This window comes from Cebus imitator, unplaced genomic scaffold, assembly GCF_001604975.1.
Source record: "Cebus imitator isolate Cc_AM_T3 unplaced genomic scaffold, Cebus_imitator-1.0 Scaffold172, whole genome shotgun sequence".
In the NCBI taxonomy this organism is placed as follows: Eukaryota; Metazoa; Chordata; class Mammalia; order Primates; family Cebidae; genus Cebus; species Cebus imitator.
The window spans coordinates 1,937,193-1,943,845 of record NW_016107487.1 but is presented as its reverse complement, the minus strand read 5'-3'; the positions used below and the strand labels follow the sequence as shown (position 1 = coordinate 1,943,845).

Below are 6,653 nucleotides of genomic sequence, written 5' to 3'. Positions count from 1 at the left end.
TATGTGTAATCTGGGCCTGTCCTAGGCCAACTGGAAAGTATGGCCATCCTGCCAAAGGAGGGGGCTCGACGCAAGTCACTTCACTTCTCTGCAAAAGGGACATGATGGTAGTACTTTCTTTTTTTTTGGGACGGAGTTTCGCTCTTGTTACCCAGGCTGGAGTGCAATGGCACGATCTCGGCTCACCGCAGCCTCCGCCTCCTGGGTTCAGGCAATTCTCCTGCCTCAGCCTCCTGAGAAGCTGGGATTACAGGCACGCAGCACCATGCCCAGCTAATTTTTTGTATTTTTAGCAGAGACGGGGTTTCACCGTGTTGACCAGGATGGTCTCGATCTCCTGACCTCGTGATCCACCCGCCTCGGCCTCCCACAGTACTGGGATTACAGGCTTGAGCCACTGCGCCCGGCCTAATAATAACGTTTTTAAATAGCCGGGCATGGTGGCAGACACCTGCAATCCCAGCTACTGGGGAGGCTGAGGCAGGAAAATTTTTTGAACCTGGGAGGCAAAGGTTGCTGTGAGCCAATATTGTACCACTGCACTCCAGCCTGGGTAACAGAGTGAGACTCCGTCTCAAATAATGTTTTTTAAAATCCCAATAAACGAAGCATGTGCTTATTGAAATTTACGAGAACATGCATATACAGTTGATCCACACTGTACAAAGAGGCCTAGCAATACTTATAAACAAAATTTAAACTATTCCTCTAATAACTCACTGGGTATCATTACTAACAACCTTAATAACTAAAATAAAAGATGGCAAATCTCACTGTGCTCTTCTTTATATGAAAAAATTACTAAGCACCTGAGGAAAGGACAGAGCTAAATTGTTTTTGAATTCCTAGTAACAGATTTGTGTTAATCTAATGTCCTCAGTGTCCTTTCTGAGCAGTAATAATTGTTTTCAGGACCAAGGCTTAAAGTAAATAGCTAAGTTGCTGGTGAGATACTCTGGTGAAGTGACCAAAAAAAAAAAAAAAAAAAAAAAAAAAGGGGGCTTTGGAGTTTAAAGATCCAGCTCTCCCCTTTCGCTCTGGTACTTAATGGCAATGTAAATCTAAGCAAGTTGCACACCTTTCTAAGCCAAAATTTCATAGCTTACACACTAGAAATGGAAATATGCCATGAACTGTGCCTTCCAGACACTTTTACACATATTGCTTCGCTAAATCTAACTACCACCCATGGACTATGCAAGGCAATATGTATCAAGGCACTTAATGAATAGAATAATTTTCTGACCTATAATAGTCTACGCCTATTGAATGGATGAAGTAAAGGTCCAAGAACTGAAATATTATTCATAGGCATGGAAGAAATTCTTGTGGTCTAAATTCTTAGGGCAAGATTGAGGACAACAGAGCTATAACATCCTGAACAAAAATAATTTCACTATTACCACTTGGCTTAGATCAGTGTGTCAAACTCTAATCAGGTTTCAATCAGGGTGTGGGTGTGCTTCTCTACAGAAATAAGGCTGAAATGCCTTTAGAAGTCAACTAATCAAGTGAAATAAGCCAGACACAGAAAGTAGGACAGTAGTTACAGGATGAGGGAGATATTGGTCAAAGGGGACAAAATTTATGTTAACATGATGAGTACGGTCTAGGGGTCTAATGTATAGCGTGGTGGCTACAGTTAATAACACTGTATTGTTTACTTGAAATAGGTCAAAGAACAGATTTTAAGTGTCCTCACCACACTCATGCACACAAAGGCACACATATAAATGGTTAACTATGAGTGTTAATGTTTATGGTTGTTAATCAACTTGACTATGGTAATCAGGACACAATGTACCTGTATATAAAATCATCACCTTGTACACTTTGAATATATACAGTTCATGTCAATTTTTTAAAGTGGGGGAAAGAACGTCAATGAATCTTTATCTAACAAAAGTAGGCTGGGCACAGCGGCTCATGCCTGTAAGGCCAGCACTTTGAGAGGCTGAGGCAGGTGGATCACGAGGTCAGAAAATCAAGACCATCCTGGCCAACGTGGTGAAACCTTGTCTCTACTAAAAATACAAAACTTAGTTGGGTGTGGTGGCATGTGCCTATAGTCCCAGCTACTTGGGAGGCTGAGGCAAGAGAATCACCTGAACCTGGGAGGCAGAGGATGCAGTGAGCTGAGATTGTGCCACTGCACCTTAGCCTGGGTGACAGAGCGAAACTCCGTCTCAAAAAAAAAAAAAAAAATGTATAAAGTAATTTCTCCAAGATCACAAGCAGAAGTTGAATAAGTAACCAAGTCTCCTAATTGTTACACTACAAAAAACACGAAAACCTACATGTTTTTCCTGGAATCAGAAGGAACTGGGATCAAGTGTTTGTTCTGCCATCAAAAATAATGATTTTCAGTGGCTCCCTGTTGGCAATAGAGGAATGATGATAATAAAGCTCCCCACTTAAGCCTCAAGGTGGTTACTAAAATTAAGGGAAAAAATATGTGCAGAACCCTAACTACTAAATAATTGTCTGTATGTGATGGTTTTTTTTTTTTTTTTGAGGTGGAGTCTCACTCTGTCGCCCAGGCTGGAGTGCAGTGGCGCAATCTCGGCTCACTGCAACCTCTGCCTCCCAAGTTCAAGTGATTCTCTTGCCTTAGGCTCCCAAGTAGCTGTTGCAAACAATCCTCTGCCTCAGCCTCCTGAGTAGCTGCGATTACAGGTGCCCGCCACCATGCCTGGCTAATTTGTTTGTATTTTTAGTAGAGACAGGGGTTTCACCATCTTGGCCAGGCTGGTCTTGAACTCCTGAGCTCGTGATCCACCCGCCTTGGACTCCCAAAGTGCTGGGATTACAGGTGTGAGCCACCATGCCCAGTCTCACTCTGTCACCCAGGCTAGACTGCAGTGGCAGTGATCAAGGCTCAATGAAGCCTCAACCTCCCAAGCTCTAGCAGTCCTCCTGTAGTCCTAGCTGCCTGGGAGGACTACAGGAGTACACCACCTCGCTTGGCTAATTTTTATATTTTTTGTAGAGACAGGGTTTTGCCAAGTTGCCAAGGCTAGTCTCCAAATTCTGGGCTCACCTGATCCCCCTACCTCAGCCTCCCAAATTGTTGGGATTACATTCGTGAACCATCACATCCAGCCTAAATAAACGCTAATAGTAGCAATAATAACTTAATTTTTTTTAGTTATATCAAAATAAATACATAATCCTCAAAAGTTTCTTGGATGATAGATTTTCCAATGTTTGTGAAAACTGATCACCAAATTGACTATAGCTAAAAGATTCTTATTCTTATATGAAACCCTTCACCCCATATTCTAAGCCTGAAATATGTTTCATTCTCTTATTTCTTAATTTTTTCCAATAACATTTATCAGGAGGAGGAGTAAGTTCTGCTCACTTAGATTATCTATGTTGCTAGCATTTCCAACTTACATTATCCTTCTACCTTAAACTAAAGCAGGCTCAAGAAAACCTGGATTCACACCTTCTGCTCAGGTAAGTTCAATCACTTCCTCAGGCAGCCTGAGGGAGCAGACAAAAAAAGATATTCTGTTCAGTAACTATAGTCAGATGGGAGGAGAGATGGATTTACCAGTAAGAAGGAAAAAGGTGACTGACTGATCTATCTACATAAATTCTGATAAAAAATACAATTCACATTTCTTTTCAAAACAAGATTAAAATAATCTTATATTAAGTTAGATATAAATAGATTCCAAACCTCTGTGAACTTAGAAAATCTAAAATAAGACTAAATAATCTAATAAAAATATTTCAACACAGCCACGAGAAAGTTTTTCAATCTAGAAGAAAGTCTCCATTTAAAAAGCTTTATGAGAATTAAAACAGTCCACAACTATCAGGAAAGATACATGATTTGCCTAAACAACTTTCACCGATTATGACTGTTTCATTCCACAGGATTTTACACTCCACCCAGGGCACTCATTTTATCAGGAGGCAATTGCTTTCTCTTTTAAAAGTTCCGCCGAGCACAGTGGTTCATGCCTGTAATCTCAGCACTTTGGCAGGTCGAGGCGGGTGAATCACCTGAGGTCAGGAGTTCAAGACCAGCCTGGCCATCATGGAGAAATCCCATCTCTATTAAAAATACAAAAAATTAGCCAGGTGCAATAGCACACACCTGTAATTTCAACTGTTTAGGAGGCTGAGGCAGAAGAATCGGTTGAACCTGGGAGGCAGAGGTTGCAGTGAGCCGAGATCATGCATTGCACTCCAGCCTGGGCAACAAGAGCAAAACTCCATCTCAAAAAGAAAAAAGAAAGAAAAGAAAAGTAACTTTCTTCTATTCAGCCACTTCACTCAACTGGCATTGAGGCTTTCTGATCAACCCTTCTTTATGTATTTTACCCTTTTCACATTTTTACTTTTATGTTTTCAAAATATACCCAGGGATATAGATCCATATTCACTGTAGGTTATTTCCTAAAAGTTAGGCCAACTGGATAGAAATGCATTATTCTAAGTGACAACTTTTCCACTTGTGCCACAGAGATAAATACTAATAAGATGGGCCATGAGGAAGTAATTATAAATATCTTTCTTGGAGGCTGGTGATGGCTAAATTTGCAGCCAGAAAAATTCAACAGAAACTTGATTATCCAGGGCACATGCCCTCAGGACCTCCTGAGGCTGTGTCACAGTAAAAAGAAAGAAAGAAAGTATATATATATACATATTTTTTTTTTTTGAAAAAAAGAAACTTGATTATCCTATTGTTGAAAACTCCTGGTTCCACTTTATCTGACCTCCAAATATCTTTGATTTCCTGAAGAGTTTTATTTATTCCTTATGAAACCCAGCACATCCTCCATCACTGCAGTTTATCTGACTTTCACTGGACAAAGAATAAGTTCATTGCACTAATAACAATGCTACTTTCTTACCTTATACTAAAGAAACTACAAAGAATACATACAGCTATTTCCCTGTTACATAAAAGAAGACTGTGGAATACATACTTTACTATCTTTCAGGACCTCCTGCAAAGGAGAATATATTGTTTTTCAAAACTGTAAAACAACTGACAATGTCTTGCACACTCAGAACACATTTCTCAATAAAGCATAAGCTTTTATATTTTTTCAGAAAAAACCTTCATCGATTAAAAACTTCAGCTATCTCTTTTAGCAATGTTCTTCATGTAAAAACTGGCATCTAATTTTTTAAACAGTAGCTAAGAATTTTTAGAAAATAAACATAGCATAGTACTTATAAAAGTTGAATATGGAAGGGTTATAATATAAAAAAGAATATTTAAAAAGGAGGACAGAAACCTTCGTTCTAATCCCAGCCTAATGACAGCTAGACATGGAAGCTAAGGCCAGTCACTGAACGTCTGTGTGGCCCTCAGTTCCTTCATTCACGTAATGTCAGCTTTCAATATGGTACCTTTAAAATCTAAATTCTGAGATTCTAAGAAAAGGTGGATTGGAGATAAAGCCCGTTTTCTACTATTTCAACTACTATAGCTATAGAAAGAAATTACCTAATTCTTTTATGTTTACTAAGTAGTAAAAATGTAGTAACCAATTCAATTGTGACGTGGTTGCAGAAAGCACATTAACATGATGAACAAACATTTCAACTGGTACCAAAAGAATGTTCATACTTGTGTAAAGGTGGACAATACTAACATGTCCAAAGAGTTTGATAGAATGATGTAAACTTTCTGTGGTTCTAAAACACTGGGATATAGGTTACCTTTTGGAGCTTTCAGAACTGGAGGATACACAAAGAGTTAATCAAACTAGCATATTGTTTTCACAAAGATTTTTCTAAAAAGGATTTAGAGACTTTTATAGCCAGAAACAATTAGGGAATACTTGTTTCACTATTTCATTTAAACCAGAAGACAGCTATATATTTAAAATAAAATTGCAATATGAAAGTCTGCTAAAAGCACTTTTTTTGTTGTTTGTGCATTTTGTTTGTCACCCAGTGTCACACTAACAATTCTGCATCTCATTCTAAAGCACATTATACTTCGAGATAAAATCAAAAAGACCATTTTTTGTTTCCCCAAGGGGAAAGTACTTCTGTTAAAAGCATCTTTTTATGAGACTACTCTTTCTGAATTACCAATAATGCAAACCAAAGAATTAGATACTGTACTCTAAAATTTAATATTTGTTCAATTCTTATTCATATCCTATAGACATCCCATGTGTACAAGGGAAAAGTATGCTAAATGCTTAGACGTACTTAAGAACCTGAAAGACTGAACATTTCTGTCCTTCAATCAGTAGGCTGTCAGGTCATGAGCACTCATTTTGCAATAAAAGTTTTCCTGCCTTTCCTATTATTCTAAGCTCAGTTAAGAAGAAATAGATTGGCCCACAAAGAAAATGGCTACACTTTTTGTTTTCATGAACCTGATTTTATATACAACCTTATCTTTATTAAAGGTAGATAATCTGATTTCAAACACTATCTGTAAAATTAAGAACTAAAGAGTTGGCCGGGCGCGGTGGCTCAAGCCTGTAATCCCAGCACTTTGGGAGGCCGAGGCGGGTGGATCACGAGGTCAAGAGATCAAGACCATCCAGGTCAACATGGTGAAACCCCGTCTCTACTAAAAATACAAAAAATTAGCTGGGCATGGTGGTGCGTGCCTGTAATCCCAGCTACTCAGGAGGCTGAGGCAGGAGAATTGCCTGAACCCA

At 38.9% G+C, this 6,653-nt stretch overlaps 1 protein-coding gene across 1 annotated transcript in view; it reads right to left on the bottom strand.

Moving 5' to 3' along the window:
* LRPPRC (leucine rich pentatricopeptide repeat containing) overlaps positions 1-6,653 on the bottom strand; it is a 113,617-nt gene that overhangs the window by 82,489 nt on the left and 24,475 nt on the right. The gene's annotated exons all lie outside the window — the stretch shown is intronic.